A 17,525-nucleotide genomic window follows, 5' to 3' on the forward strand; every position below is an offset into this window, starting at 1 on the left:
CTGACTCTATCGACTTCAAACAGGTGTAGCTCATTCATTTTTTGTCTGATTCCAACAAATTATATAATGTGAAAATAACAATAACTCGTTTTTGAAAATTTGCTCATTGCGACTCATTTTGCCAGCACGGGTCACATATATTAAAATAGAAATGTGTTATTTTATATTGTAACAATATTTCACGATATTAATGTTTTTCTGCATTTTTATTCAAATAAATGCAGCCTTGTAATCTTACCAGCTCCAAACATTTGAACTGTATTACGGTAGTGTGTAGTTTTTCAATAAATGCACATGAATTATGTATAGTATGTTTATTATAAAATTATATTTTCTGTTAAAATTATTACAAAAAAAGAAGAGATTTCATAAATATTATTTCTTAATAATTATTTATTTATTTTATTTTGTGTCCATCATAATTGATTAAATGATAAGCTCAGTGAATTTGAATGCATCTAGAATTTGTAAAGCCTTTTTATCTGTTCTTTCATCTGTATTTTCTTAGCAAATATTGATGTGTTTAATTGTAAATTAATTAATCTGCATACCATGTAATTCAGTTGATTAAGATTTTTTTAATCAATGTACAATGCTACGAACTTACAAAGTAAAGATTTTCTTACTAACATGCTTATCAATCCACATCCATCAAATAGTCATGATTAATAATATCTGTCAACTAGTCCAGTCATTAATCTGTCCTAATACCGTTTTCTTTGTTTAATCATTGTCCGGTTGAGTCTATTAAGAAGCTGTTGTCCTCACTTCTCGTCTTAGCCGTGCAGAAAAGACAAGTCTTGTGATCCCTCCTCGTTCAAGCATGGCCCAAATGCCCGTCATCACATCCCCTCAGTGACAGTTCCTCTCCTGGGGCCGGGACATGTGCTCCACTCTTCTCATTCATTATCTTTGCATACTTCCACCAGTCAGCACCAGAATGCCAATTGCACAAAGGAGTGATTGATTACCTTTGTCATAACAATAGCGTGGACTCGGATGACTTACGTGCTCACTATGTCATTGGGTTATGGATGGTTGGTGCTTTGTTCTGAATATGAAATCTGTTGATTTTGTGATTTTGCCACATTAGGTGTGAAAGTTAGATGTATTCTAGGCACAACTACTCTGTTATGGATTCCATGGAAATCAATGAGAGACTTGGCAGCCTGAAATTTTCATGAGAAACAGTGTTAAAATTAGCTCTTTTTTTCCTTAAACTGACTTTGACAGCACAAAATTTTGCTGTCGGGCTGGCAAGTGGATTTCAATCTGTAGAATGAAACCTATAATTGCCGTAACATCCAGACATTCATTTGGTTCGTGTAAGGAGATGGATATCGCTTATTCAAGGGTTGTTATATAAATTTAGCAAAGTACACCGAATGAAATCTGAGCTGTTCGTTCTTTCTACATCTCTTGTCTTGGTGATGAGGTAATGTTTCATAAAGAAAGGCTGACAGAATTCATCACCATAACCTCCATTTGACTCTTAGCTAGCGTGTCAGCAGCAGTATGTTCCAGTGAGTATTATATTTACCCCTGGTTTCACAAACAAGGGTTAAGCCTAGACTCTTTGAGCTGTTTTAACTGAAAGCAACTTGCACTGACATATCTTAAAATATGTCAGTGTCATGGGGCCCTATCTTGCACCCAGCGCAATTGACTTTGTACACCGACGCATGTATCATTCCTATTTTGCACCCGCACACAGCGGACTTTTCCCTCCACAGACGCACGTCGGTAAGTTCGGAAATGAACTTGCGCTCCCGGGGGCGGTCCACGCAAAGAGGAGGCGTGTTCCGGCACAAACGTCCCCTGGTGCTATTTTACAGGTTTAGAAAACAATTCCGCCACTGACCAGGAAAAACCAAGTCTAAAGTCAGTGGCGCGTTGCGCATGTTATTCATATACTATTTTAAGGGCGCATGCTTGGCCATAATCAGTGTAGTGTGTGCACAACGTGCATGCACTTTTCTTCTCTCATCTACACACAGACGCAGCAGTTCTCATTTTTAGAAAACCATATATTATTACAAGGAAAAATATTAACACATGAGGGAAATCATTGTTGTGTCCATGAAGATGTGAAAAAATAGGCATAAATCTATCTTACACATTTACCCAAATTATTATACGCCTGTTTAACCGAAGCTAATTTGGGTGGGTTTCTCCCAACCCCAATGTCACTTCTCTGTCTTTTACGGCCCTGACGAGAACGTCGGTCTCCTCGGCTGTGAACCGCTCCTGGCGTGCGCCTGGCAAATCTGCCGTTATAATAGCAATCCGCCATGGAACAAGTGTGCCTGCTCTTAAAGGGAATGTGAGATGTCGCTCTGATTGGTTTATTTCACGTTACGCCCAAACCACACCTATTAATAATGAAGCTACTTCAGACCAACCCATTTTAGGTTTGCGTCGGGCGCAAGAGTCATTTACTGTATCCCGCCGGTATAATAGCAACAGGACCCGCCCACAAAGTTACTTGCGTTTCAGATCGTTAAAATAGGGCCCATTGTTTTGTCTCAAAATGCACACCAGTAATGTTTTTTGTTTTGTCCTACCGGTAATTGAACTAAGGCCTAATTCTGGGTTAGTCTAAGCCCTGTCTGTGAAACCAGGCCATATTATGTTTATATAGCTTGAGAGGATGTTAGATATATATATATATACATATATATATGGTATGGCCAGGTACGTGTATGCTGTTCTGATCCAGGCTTAATGACTTCCTATAACACACTCTGATGGTTAAACCTCCACTTTGTGAGCGGATTTTGGTATTGCAATTAAATGCAAATGATCCTGACACTGGAGGCTTTGGATCAGAACTTTGCATCCTCCAGCAAAGAGATGACCCTCTCTCCCATCGGAGAAGTCGGCTCAGAGTCCGGCATCGACTGGCATTATTTCTCCCTCAGTAAATGCCTTTGTCACTTTAAAGTGAAACTCCTTCCAGCGGTACGGAGTCAGGACTCAGAGGCACTGGGGAAATTAAAAGCAGCAGCAGAAGCCGTTACACCATGCGATTGATGATCCAGGTTCAGGTTCGCGGATCTCTGGCTAAACCTGCTCTCGATCCCACAGGCTCGGGCTAGACGCACTGTATTATTTGTTAGCAAGTTTATCCTCGTGTAAAATTCACAAAACCATTCAACATTCGCACGTGCCGTTTTGAATGATTGCAAACAAGTGTTGATTTGATTTGAGGGTTCAAGTGAGGAGCTACTGGTGTGTTAACATGACTTGCTGGATATTTTATTGTCTTTTGAGCACATACTGTATGTTTAAGCACGGATGCTTAAAGCCATTTTTAACCATTGGTGGTGGAGACGCTTCTCAAGCTAAAAATTAAACATAAATTAAAGTTACTCACAAACACACACACACACACAAATAAGATTTTTTAATGCTTTAATATTTCAGTAAGATTTTGTTAATGTTTTTTGAAAGATGTGAATCTAAAATGACTCGAAAATTCTCATTTTATGAGAAAGTACTTGATTCCTACAGCTTGATTACTGTAAATCTGTGTGCGCAATGTAATACCCATGATACCCACAATTTCTGTATGATTGTCCTCTTCATATATACCTCATTGTTTTTTTTTTAAATATAAGATAGTTATATCCATTTATCATGGACGAAATAAGAAATGCACCAGGTCACTTTTGAATTTGTACTACTATCTTCTTTTGAAGTGAACCAATGTGAATCCCTTCATGAATCAAAGATTTAAAGTGACCATACTCTTAATTTGGATGCAATCTGTGTATAATCTAACTCAAAACGTGATATTTTTTTCATTTTCAGCCTTTTAAACTCATTAATTTGTTTTTATGGCTTAATTTTATCTAGCTGCTCAAAGCCTGACAGGGTCCAAGAAAGCAAAGGCTCTGCGTTTACCCCCCTCTCTTTCTTTGTGCGTGGCTGTGATTCCATTAAAACAGGGTGCACAGCTCGCCGCGCGCCAGTGCTACTCAGGCAGCAAACCAAATTGTTTGCCTTTGTGTCATTTCCGGCCGGTTGGGCTTGTTGGATACGCTCGGCCCCTGTCACTTTGTCTGCAGCGCAAATGGTCCCGGCACACTCCCCTGCCTCCCTATAGAAGCTCGCTGACCTCACCGCCTTGGGGTCCAACTTGGCTCTGCAGGGTGCAGCATGGCCCAGACGCCCTCTTGTTCTCCATCTCTATGCCAGGCACACCAGAGCCCTTCATTTGTGGCTTCTGGGGCTTATTCATTTGGCCTATCACAGAGAGACAGGTTTAGGGGGCGATATGTGTGTGTGTGTGTGTGTGTGTGTGTGTGTGTGTGTGTGTGTGTGTGTGTGTGTGTGTGTGTGTATGTGTGTGTGTGTGTGTGTGGCATATGGTTAGGGGGTAGCTCTCCATTTCCCATCTTGCACCTGCTCCTCGGAAGGTGATTGGAGGAGGGATGCACAATACTTCAGGCAGTTCAGATCAGCGAAATGAACCAAACCACAAACTCTTTTGCTAACACACACATACACACCCCTCCAGGCCCCCAGCTAACTCATTTCCCAATTATTTGTAGGTCAGCAGTGTTAGTAGCATGATTGTGTAGCCATTTTACCATTATTCTCATAAGGTCTCCCATGGCAGCAATTTGGATGTAAGTGGGGTTAGGGGAGGGGGCGTAATGGGAGTCACACAAAACCCGCCAGTTTCGCGTATTCCATTTGCCTGTTTTACCAGGTCACTTTAACACTAACTTGATGAACATAAGATGTTTTCTTTCTATGCAAACAGCTGTTGTCTTTAAGGGATTCATCGACTACAATAAAACACATGGAAATGAATGCATGCCTTACACTAGGGGTGGGCAATATGACCAAAATCTTATTACATGAAATGAGAAATTTTATTTCATGATAACCAATTGTGTTTACATGGATGCTCCACATGGCATTTTGACATAATTGTGTGTGTATTTGACCATTCAGGCTCAGTAAGCCAACAAAAAGAAAACTGAATTTGGATTGCATTGAGAAATGATTGCATAACTGCATTTAGTTATTTTTTTCACAGCTTATTGTGCCTAATAACTAAACCTTGAAACATTATGCACGTCCCACTCTTTATTTTCTCATTCATGAATGTTTCTTTATCACTGTAAGGTGTTCAAAACTTAAAAGGGTTATATTTTTTAATAATTTACTCACTCTCATTACGTTCCAAACCCGCAAGACTTTCGTTCATCTTCGAAACACAGATGAAGATATTTTAATGAAATCTGAGAGATTTCTATCCCTCCATTGACAGTCCATGCAACTACCACTTTTCACTTAAAAAGTTCATAAAGAGATTGTAAAATAAACCAAATGAATTGAGTGGTTTAGTCCAAATTTCCTAAAGATACACGATCGCTTTGTTTGATGAACTGATTTAATTTAGGCTTTTATTCACATGTAAACATTGATCAGCGAACATGAACAGAAGCTCAGCTGTACTTGCTTGACGCACAAAAACAAACCTCATTGGTTCTTGCGGAAGCTCAATCGTGCTGAGTAACACACGAGAATGAACCTCATTGGTTCTCGCACATCAAGCAAGCATGCTTGAGCTTCCATTTACCATACAGTATCTAAAGTGTGACTTGATAAATGTTCATATAAAAGCCTAAATTCAATCTGTTCATCATATAAAGTGATCATGTCTAAACCGCACAATTCATTTGGATTATTTTAAGATCTCTTTATGAACTTTTTGAAGCATCAAAGTGGTAGTTGTCAATGGATGGACCGCAAAATCTCTAACAAAAGACCCTTTATACTGTATAATCACCACAATGTCACACTCAAACCTTCCTTAAGCATTAGCTGCAAATGAAACATGCAACAGATGGGATATTTATGTTGTTTTGGACTTGTTTTAAGGCATATAATGCCAAGAGACTTGATCAATTTAATTTTCTGATGTGAAGCACAACATTTCCTTAAGCAATGTGGTGCAGAATTGGCCGCAAACGTCCTGTCAGGGGAACAGATGTCCTTAGCCTCGTCGCCAGGAGTCCCATTTCCCAATTAATGAGCTGTGTCCCTATCCCGCTCTCCTACCTAAAGCCCACCTGGACAAACACACATCCACATACTCTGTATGTTCCATCTTTCATCTTCACCTAACAGTCTATCCTCTCTGCCTCATTAGAAATAAACACTTTTGCATGCTCCATATAAATCATCGCCTCTGGTTTATAGACTGTTTCGGTATGCTTACAGATGATGTGTGCAGTTTTTTTCCCCCATGTTAAAATACTTTCTCAATCCCAGTTTAAAGCTGAAGTGTGTAAATTCAGTGCCATTAACACCAACAGATGGAATTACAAATAAAATGACATTTTACCCCAAACACTCACATTGTGTGGAGCCAGTTCGTTTTCAGTTACAGGTTTTTTGTCATCTTTTTTGTCTATTGATGACATTTTTTATTTGAGGGCCGTTCACACAAAGAATAACTGTAACTATAACTATAAAGTTTTAATAGTTCTAATTCTATGAGAATAGAAGAGTCCACACCACAACTATAATGTAATGACAAAGATAATCACTTTCAGATTTTTATTTTTTATTTTTTTGACAGCCAATCAGAATCGATCTGGCGTTAAAGAGCTCCAGCAATTAAAGATGCTATTGACATAACTGCAGCACACTTATAATAAACAGACCGTTATGGTCCGTTGTTGTGGATGCTAATATAGTTATATTTATAGTTGTCTTATAGTGTCTTGATTAAAATACTTTATAATTGCGGTGATGCTCATTTTCCTTATCATCTCAGTTATCGTTGATGAAAAAGACTTTAACAAACATTTTCATCAGTAATTTAGTAGACTATATTAACACTATCTTTTTTAGTTTGTGGTTTACTCCTGTACCTCTAGAGATGGTACTGTATGTTGAACCCAAGCGCCGGTTCACAGCCGTTATTGATCCGTTCACTCTCCTAAATGGCACTCATAAATTGGGCCTCAGTCCAAACTGGGAGCGGAAAAGCTTTTACCTCAATTGACTATGGACCATTTTGATTAATACAGTTTAACAAATTATGATAACAGACTTGAGTTGGTGGATTTTTTTATTATTTATTTCTGGCACAAATAACTTCATTACATCAGGAGAATAATTGGTGACATTAGTCAAATTAAAATGCAGCCAGAGGTCAATTATGAAAAAAAAAAGCAGACGGATGCTAGTCGAGAAGAAATCTGTAGACGACTAGGCAAAGACTGTTTAATTCAGTGTGAACAAGCATTTCTACAAGTAATTGGTATGATTCATATAACCATATTATGTAATTAATTTAGTCGCATTAAAGTTCATCATTAGGCTCAGCACTGCTGAGTCAGCAGGATTAAGTCAGTAGAATCTTCATTATTTTTTCTAAAGAAAATGTGAGTAGTGATTGCATGTGAAAAACATTGCCAGGGTGTTGCTATGTCATTCCTGATTTTCTGTGTGGTTGCTTGGGAGTTACTATGATTTTAGAGTGAAAGTTTATCATTTGCACGTTTTTTTTGTCTTTCGCGTCTTCTTGCACTTGAATGGACACACACACACACAATTATGTCAAACTGTCTATCTTGGCTAGTATTCACGTAAACAGTCTGTTTTGTCTTAAATAAATGTAAACAGTGTATGATTATATTGGATCTGTGCATCAGCTCTTAAAGTGACAGCAGTCTATAAATGCATTTAATTATTACATTTCTGTGCCTAAATATTGCTGTTAGATCTTTAGATCGTTAGATTTATCTTACTTGTAATTAGTGTATTTGTTCTTATTCTTTGCTGACTGTTCACTTGTCTTTAATAACGTTTGAACTTTTTGCTGATCCGAAAAATTAAAATTTTCCTGAACACACTGCATGATTTGAAGGATCATTCATGTGTGTAGCACAAACAGGGCAAGTTAAATGCTGAAGTTTAAAGGCACACTATGCAGTTTCCGTCTTTCTCAAACAGTGCCCCCTAGAGTCGCTGTGGAGTACTTGTATTTAACGTTACTGTCGTATATACCACTCACGCAGAGCCGTCTCTGCACTCTTCCGACCGCGTTTTCTTCTTCGACTCTGCCATGATTCACGTCTAGTGCTAGTGTCTTCCATAGAGGCTGCTTCATATGTTGTTGATGTATGTGACATTGTGCCGTAAAGCAAGTTGTGATTCTAGCGAGATTTGTCGGGGCGCCACCTCTCAAACTTGCATTGTTGGTTTTCCCAGCGGAACTCAGCTGGACGATGACATCACTGTTTTCTGCAGAACTGCTCTATATGAACTAATTTAATAATGGATGATCTTTACAACGGAGATGAATCAACACTTGTTTTCTTTTACACCGGAAATTAACTTTGCATCACTGAATAACTGAATCATTTTCATGTTATCACTGTAAAGCTGCTTTGAAACAATCTGTGTTGTATAAAGCTCTACATAAATAAAGGTGACTTCACTTGAGAGGTTTGAATAAAAACAAGCACCACCAATGATTAAAATATATTTTTTTCTTTTTAATATATGCTCTTTTCTTTGAGTTTTTTTACTGAGGTTAATTTTTGTTTTTGGAGACAGCGTTAGAATCTTATTTACAAATGGCAACCTGTTTTTCCCCTCAAGATCTAGAGATTACAGTGAGATTACGACATGAACATGCTATGTGATTTGTGTTCACAGGGCTTTGTGGAGTACAAAACAGCTTTAAGGTTCAATATGTTACATAAAAATGAAAGCTGAATAATTAACTCTTCATCATGAATATTAAACGTGCATTGTATTGCTTTGCCGGGCCTTTGTTCACATCTAGAACAAAAGCTTTCTAAATATGAAAAATACTGTGCAATTCATACAAAAGACAGATGGAGTGATATATCTGTGGCATCTTTACACGACTGATATATATATATATATATATATATATATATATATATATATATATATATATACATAAACACACACACACACACATAAACATCAGATATTCACGGCTTGAGTCTGTTCTCTTATGATGCATTGTTACTATATCATTTTGCTCCCAAGTGTCTGAAATTTGCATAATATTGCCGTTACCATTTTTATGTTATACTTATGCTTATAGCTGTGTCTGTGCGTTTTTGTTTGTTGAATATCATGTATTTTTTAAGGTTTAGAACAACCCTTGCCAGCCTAGCAACATAAAATGCCCTTACACAACATTATGCATTCCCTTGGAAGAAATATGTAAGACATATTTCAGAACTTTGCTCTGGATTGTGTCACCATGCGATTGTGCTTAGCGATTATTTATTTAATTTGCACAGCGCGCACTACTGTATTAGACCGGGTGCTCGTAATTCCCGAGATTGCGCATGTGCCTGTAAATCCTTTTGTTCTGCGTCTGGTGGGCATTAGTTTGACCTTAAGCTGCTTCAGATATGCCCTTTGCTGCTGGAATAAATTCAGTCTCCGGAGCTGGCGCTGCATTTCAGAGTAGTTCTCATACCCTCCGTCAGTGTGACACGGCCGTCTCCCTGGGAGATCTAGAGGCACGTAGTTGAGCCCTAGTCGGTGTGTGAGCCGTGTATCTTACAGAAGGCTAATGATGAGATGGTGTTATTGGTTTTTGATGAGCCTTGCCGTGTGAGTACAGGAGAGAGATTACTCTGTGTTTCTCCGATGGCTTTGCCCAGCACTTCAAGGAGCTGACACTTCATCTACAGAACAACATGTAATACTATTCTACTTCCCACATGTACCATTGAACCCTTTTTTAGTTTTCACTTTTCTGCCGTGGCATTTGCATATACAGCTAATGGTCGCCCCCAGGTAGTGAATTAATACTGTAGTCTTGCTTTGCTAATGATCCCTTTTGACAAGAAAAACAACAAACAAAAAGTGGGAGAACATAAATACAATGATTTGCATAAATGATCTCGGTGTTTCTTCCACTATGGATACTTTTATGTCCCTGGGGTTGATTCCTATTTTCTATTATCTATCTATGTGGTGAGAACATAAATACATTTGTTTGTGTTATTTTTGGAGCTGTGGTGTGCCAACTTTTCTCTTCTTTTTTTTTTGCAACTTTTTGTGGTTGAGCACTCTCATTTAGCTGTTTTGTCCTTTGGATGTGCACACTTTGTATTGAATATTTTCTATTATCTATCCATTTAAAAATTTCCCCATATAGCAGGGGTGCCGCTAAGGGGGAGAAAGTTATGACGATTCTAAGGGCCCGCACTTTTGGGGCCCCCACAGACCGATTTTATTAATGGAATGTGTGCAGTAGGGGGCCCAATCTCATATTCTTTCATAGGGCCCAAAATATCTAGCAGCGCCCCTGCCATATACCATCATTTTTTGTTTGTTTTATTGATTAACTCATCTAGAACCAGACTTTTAGTCTTGTTCAAAAGTTTGGGGTCAGTAATTTTTTTTTTGTATTATTCTTATTTGAAAAAAATATATAATTATATTGAGAAAATATGCATTACATTGATCAAAAGTGACAGTAAAGACATTTATCATGTTAAAAAAAATATATATATATTTCAAATAAATGCTGGTCTTTTGACTTTCTATTCATCATAGACTCCTAAACTGTTTTCAACATTGACAATAATAAGAAATGTTTTTTAAGCAGCAAATCAGCATATTAAAATGATTTATGAAGGATCATGTGACTGAAGACTGGAGTAATGATGCTGAAAATTGAGCTGTGCCATTACAGGAATAAATTACACTTTAACATATATTAAATGGAACGCAAACTTTAATAATATTTCACTATATTACTATTTTTACTGTATTTTTTATCATAAAAGTTTGTCAATAGTAAATTATTACAGAAATTTTCATATTGTATATCTTAGCCAAAGCAGTCTGCAATTTTAATCCAAAAATGTAATTTCCGCAAAAGAATACGTGATTTAAGATGTACTGTAAATGCCATTTGTTCATTCAGAACACTTGGCGGAGATTACCTGCAAAAAGTCAAGTTTAAAGGCTATTTGAACGGATTTTACATTGAAATACGTTGAACAATCTCAGCTTGTAATGGAAGTGATCTCATGTGAGAGAGGTCGTAGGCTAGTTGTAAAAAGTGCCTGACATTTCAATCCATGTTGTCCAGCTGCACCCTGGCAACGTTTCGAGACTGAGGTTTGCACACGAGTCTGTCATAGCGGCCGGGTCTCTTGTGCCCTGCAAGGAGGGGAAAAACTTCAGAAAGGCAGCAGAGCCCCTCCAGAGAAGCTATATATCTATTTGACCCACTTTCCACATCTAAGCATCTGCTCCGGAACGAGCCGTGCACAGACTCGAGAGTTAGGGGATGAAGATGTTCCTTCTTCTATTGATTTGGTTTTATAGCTTGAACCTTGTGTTTAAGATGTAATTTTCTATTTCATGTCCGACTGAAAGCCCCACCTGCCCAATCTGCCAGCTCTTTGTGGCGAGGGGACTTAATAGCTACGAAACAGATGCCAGCTGACCTTTTGCCCTCTGGTGTCCCCTGGTCACCACCTCGGGTTCAGATGTCTGCCTGGTGTCAAGCAATCACACAGCTTCACATAATGAGTGCTATTTGAGATATCATTGATGGAAAGGACAGATCTCACATTTGGGTGTCTAGCTTTGAAAGGTCAAAAACAAGTTGTGGCAACGTCTTGGAACAGATTAGACACATCAGGACGGTGTGATGATTGAGTGGCTAACTGTTTTTTCTCGATTTCTAAATGTTCTTCAAATGGACTTTTCTTCACCAATTGTACTCTAGTGTCACAGGTATCTTAGTGGTTAATGATCTGGGCTGTCAGCTGAAAGGTTAGTTTTTTTTTTCCGATACTGAAAAGGAATTGAAGTGAAAAAGATGAGGTATTACTGATGTCACTTCCTGCTTCTGACCGTGCCCTTGAGCAAGGACTTCTTTGGGGATTCAGTCTTTGGAAAATAAGTGGTAGTAGATAAAAGCATCAGCTTTTGGCAGTGCTTTCAAGATTCTTTTAAAAAATATTATTAATCATTTTTGCATGCTTTTATTTTCCCCAGATGTCTATTAATACCACTGGCCATTATGGTCAAAGTCAAAAGCACAATGGACCACAATCATCAGGGCTCTCTGAAGAGCATTGCAAAAGGAAAACAAAAATCACATGCTTTTCATTTGCCCAACATTCTGACCTCAATTAGACCATTCAGATCATATAAAAAGGCTGGCTTTGATGCACCGCTAAGTGACTAGGAGACTGTTTAGGGTTCTCAATTCCACTCAACTTGAACCCAGCAACTGATTAGGAGATGGTTGTGGCACTGGTTGCTTTAATATCTGTAACTTTTGATATAATTTTCTTACATTTGACTGCTACAAATTAAAGTTGTTTTGAAATCTACAACTTATCCATAAACTGCATGTATAAACTGTTGTCAAGTACAAATACAGTTTAAAAGTCTGGGATCAGAAAGATTTTTGAATTTAAGTCGAAAATCAAAAGTCAAAAATGAGTTTGGTAAAGTTTAATCACAATATTGGGAAAATCCCATTTTAATCGCATTATGAGGGTGCATGTAAACGCACTGAATGTAGAAAACAATGTTGTTGTTTTTTTTTAATAGAAATCTTTTCTAACATTTTAAATGTTTTACTGTCACCAAACTTTTGAAGGGTCATGTACAACAGATGACATATTTTTCATTTTCGTCTTTAAAATTTCCGGTTACACTTTATTTTAAGGTGTCATTCTTACATTCTTAAGGTGTGCACGAGAGACGGCTAGCATCGCTAATCATAGCTTACATTAACTTTTACTAGCAGTGATTTAAAATGGATTTCTCCAAATAGCATGCCAGCATGTGAAATATTCTCCCAAAAACACTCTGGTCTTGTTTCTTTCTTCAGAGGCCTTTCTCTTCTTGTCATACAATTCGTAGAGACTTTTTCTCTTGCGACCCTCAGACATTTTGAAAAAACCCGGTGAGAACGGCGAGCTTCAATGAATGGCTGAAACCGTAGCTCACCACATATATACACCTGAAAGTGTGCATGCGCAGAAAGCGAAAACTACCTAGGGACGAGCACGTACGACGGCCTTACGTAAACATATCACCAGAATGATTGACAATTAGGAGGACCAATAGTCTTGATGATCCACCCGGAAATAGAAAATCCTCCACTATACCTTTAAGTTCTGAGTTTTATTAAGCAACTACATGTACTTACTATCGGGTTAGGGTAGGATTAGGATTTGATTGAGGGTTAGTTGCATGTAATTATGCATCATTTACAGTTATTACTATGGCAAGTACATGTAATATATGTAACAAGGACACTGTAAAATAAAGTGTTACCGACTTTCCTCAGAAGCTGGTGGCCCTGTTTGATAGCATTTCATCCCTGTCCTTTATTTTTAAGTAGTCAAACTGACAGTGTTACAACTGTCCCTGTGTTACAGGCATACCTTGTCTTCCCTGTATACGAGTCTGGCAAGCACACAAGTTGGATACGTATTTAACCTGCCTCAACACTAAAACGTTTATGTCTGTACCTTCCTTTCTTCTTTTGTCTGCTCGATTACCCTGTCTCCCATCCGCACGTTCCCCCTGTTTGTCTCTGTTGATCTTTCCATTCATTTAATGGTCCATTTGAGTTCTCACCCCCTAAATGGCCAAATTACGGGATTGAGCCTTGACACTGCAACAAAAACAAAAGAAAGAAACACTGACGTTTATTCAGAAAGCAGAAAGCAGTCAGTTATTGGTTCAGCACGCAGGCTATGTGACTTTAATGCTTTTCCCTTCAATTCCCAACAGCTGTTTTGCCGCTATTTGAGTCCACAGCAAAGCCCGAGTGCAATCAGAACCACTGCATATGGTGCTTGTCTTTAGTGAAGCATGATAATGTCTCTGACGCCTCAACAACGTGCATCCAGCTCATCTATCCATATGGGTTGTTAGGGAAAAGTGCCGCACCAGTTAAAGGAAGTGTGGAATTTAATTTGCTCTCGGCACAGGTGGTGGCTGTGTCCGAAAGGCTCTCGCTTTTTGGCCTGTGTGTAACCTGTCTAATGACGGGCGCTCGATGTCGGCGGGCAACCAATCAGAAGCCAGCACAGAGAAAGCTCAACAGCAATTAGTCGGCCAGTGCCATGTATCATCCATGAAACAACCCACATCTTCAGCTCTTTCTCTTTTGCCCTTGTCTCATTTATAACCCTCATCCCCTACGCTTTTTCGTCCGCCCTCCAGAAAGCAGTCGCAGACTTCAGAGGGACACTCCTTCCATTCTCATCTTCTCTTCCACTTCCTCTTTGCCATCATTTCCCATGATTCTCTTCCTATTTGCTGTGTAAATGACATGCAGATAAGAGTTTTGCTGTAACTTGCCCTATTTTTCATGTGAGGCTCAGTGGCTTTTGATTTCTTTCGCTTTCATCTTCGCTCCCTTCTTTTGTTTTGATCATCCATGGTCTGCTCTCAATAATGACCTAAAAAGCTTGTCACACACAAGGTGCTTCTGTCCCGTCTGCATCGTTCGCTAAATAACATGTGATTCCCTCTCAATTGAACTCATTTTGACTATCATTTATGTCACTGGAGTGCAAATTACATCATGGCACAAAAGCCGCCCTGTAATGTTTTCTTGCTTTGAAATATCTAGTTCTGATGTAATCAGCAATATATTTTTATTAATACCCTCTTTCCCAGTTTTCTTTTGAAAAGACTTTTGGAAAACTCGTACAAAACTTTTCAGTTGAGAATCAAATATATTTACTGGCACTTATGCAATGGCACCTGTCACATTGTAATTGGAAATATCTGTAAATAAACATGCTAACAATGTATCAGATTTAGACATCAAAACAACAGTTTTGCTACCTAACATTGATATTGTCAATATTGAAATGAATGCATGAACCATTGTCAATTTTCCTGGACAGACATTATTGTATTGCACACACAGCTAAGGATATTGAAAACCGTGTCCGTATCGTTTTCATCTGTACGATGTAAGGAAATGAAAATGTAATTCATTCAGTTGGTTTTAATATTTACCAAATATGTTTCCCCTGAGGTTGTTTGTGATGAAACTGCATTTTAAGACATGTTTGGTGATTGATGGCTGATGTTATAAATGCGGTGTTCAGAGTCTCCACATTACAGAACCGGTTCAGAAGAAAATAAATACTGTAACATACCGTTAATGCTTTCTTTCTGGAGACACAACACCATACTAAAACACTTTTAATTGTTTTTCTATGTAAACATAAGCTAGTTGCACCACGGCTCAATGCTTTTCAAGCATTTTGTAAATGCGCTGATTATCTGCGCTGTGATGCTGCAACTAATCCAATTCCCGAACGAACAGCTCTTTTGAGCCGGTTCTTTTTAGTGAATCATAAACAGATAGCGCCACCTCTGTAATCCGATTCCCAAATGAATCCCGTTAATGAGCCGGTCCTTTTAGTGATTTAAAAACTTTGTCACACCAGTGTATTACATTTTCCCAAACAAATCCTTCTTATGAGCCAGCTTTTTTAGCCAGTCAAAAACATGCAGCGGCACCAGTATAGCCTGATTCCTGAATGAATCCCTTTTGTGAGATGGTTCATTTTAGTGAATCAAAAACATACAGCGCAACCAGTGTAGTCCGATTACCGAATGAATCACTCTTACACTCTTAAAAATAAAGGTTTTTTATTGGCATTGATGGTTCAGTGAAGAATATTTTAAGGGATATTATTAAATAGGCTACATTCAATTTTGTTTTGTTTTTTTACCAAACTCTATCATATACCCCCATAACACTTTGAATATATATGACACATGTCGCATGGGACCATTCTGTGATACTTTTGCCTCTTTTTAAAAAAAGTTTGATACTGGTCACTCACTGCCATGGACGAACGCGAGCTTGACATTTTTTCAATATTTCTCGTTTTGTGGTCCGAAAAGGAAAGAAGGGCATTTGTCATTAGAATAACACCAGGGTGAATAAATGATGACTTAATTTTCATTTTGAACTATTCCTTTAACATCCATGGAATCTTTCCATTGTAAAAAAAAAAAAATCTCTTTACACTGGAAAAAGATTCTTTCGATTATAAAATGTTCTTCATGCTAAGAACACAAAAATGCTTCTTTAAAGAACGGTTTACTGAAAGATTTTTTGGGGAACCAAAAATAGTTCTTCAACGGCATCACTGCAGGAAAAAAAATATTTTGCAGAGTGTATGAGCTGGTTCTTTTTAGTTAATCAAATTCATACAGCACAACCAGTGTAGTTCCTGTACAAACTGATTAGCACAAAAATGTTGGTAGTTAAATATACAAATTGGGTAATAATTTGTAATTTTATAAAAAATAATTACATGAATTAATGAAGGAATGATGTTACATTTTTTGTTTGTGTAGTATTTTCAAAATCATTAGATTACATTTATGTCACCTCAGAAAACTGTACAAACACTTTTTGCAAGAATTGTTTTTAAAAATTACATTTATTTTTGGTTTGCTATTCTGCTCTGTTGGAAATTTGGAAACTGATTGCTGAGGGCAGAAAATTCAGTAAGAATTGCATTTCCAAATATTTCTTTCTCAAAGTACTAAGCTGGAATCATTCAATTCATTACGATTTCCATCTCTACAGTAGTAGAAACTCAATTGTCCCTAGTTAAACACTATCTAAAGTGTGCACCTTGATCCATTTTACATGTGAGTTCAGGAAGAGATGAAGAAGACTCTCTGTCTGAGTGTCCCACCTCATCAAACCACTGTCCTCCGCAGGGGTCCCCCTGACAGTGTGGCAGTATCAATGATTTCCTTAGCCTGGGTAACAAATGGGGCAGCCCTTGCTCCCCTACGCCTTCTATCTAAAAAGTGAATTACCTCTCTAATATCCACCCTGCTCTGCCGATCAATATAGCGCCCGAGGAACTGATGAGCGGTGACTGGTTTGGAAGCTTCCTCCACCCCCCTCATGTTTTCTCTGTTTTCTTTCTTCTGTCTCAATTCTATCCCTCTCATGCAATGTGCTGAGGACCAGGTGTCAGAGGCTAATACCTCGATACTTATACAGTAGGCCATGGTACTAGCATGGTATTCCAAGGTACTTAAAAAAACACCATGGTACTTTTTCTTTTGAATCTCAGGCTTTGTTCTCACTGTACCACATTCTGATTTGATCTTTAAGAATGACTGCCAGTAAGATTTTTTTTTTAAGAAATTAATAGTTCTATTCAACAATTATGCATTAAAATAAAAAAAAGCTACTTTTTCATTGTTACAAAAGATTTCCATTTCACAATACATGCTGTTCTTTTCTATTCTTTTTATTCATCAAAGAATTCTGAAAAAAAGTATTACAACTAATATTAAGATTTATGACGGATTTCAACATTGATATTAAGGGGTTAGTTCACCCAAAAATTGTAATTATCCCATAATTTACTCACCCTCAAGCCATCCTAGGTGTATATGAGTTTCTTCTTTCAGCCAAACACAATCGGAGGTATATTTAAAAAATATCCTGGCTCTTC

General features: G+C 37.9%; 1 protein-coding gene and 1 long non-coding RNA gene across 3 annotated transcripts in view; one reads left to right on the forward strand and one right to left on the reverse strand.

The window, feature by feature from the left end:
* The window catches only part of nkain2 (sodium/potassium transporting ATPase interacting 2), a gene marked incomplete at its 3' end in the record, with an annotated part of 163,981 nt that overhangs the window by 93,274 nt on the left and 53,182 nt on the right, over positions 1-17,525 (forward strand). The gene's annotated exons all lie outside the window — the stretch shown is intronic.
* LOC309482801 lies at positions 14,684-15,720 on the reverse strand. The gene is made up of 2 exons (XR_014200381.1): positions 15,488-15,720; positions 14,684-15,447 (listed from the first exon to the last, which is right to left on the reverse strand). It is a non-coding gene; the product is annotated as an uncharacterized lncRNA (long non-coding RNA).

Source organism: Leuciscus leuciscus (assembly GCF_965113295.1).
Source record: "Leuciscus leuciscus genome assembly, chromosome: 19".
Classification (NCBI taxonomy): domain Eukaryota; kingdom Metazoa; phylum Chordata; class Actinopteri; order Cypriniformes; family Leuciscidae; genus Leuciscus; species Leuciscus leuciscus.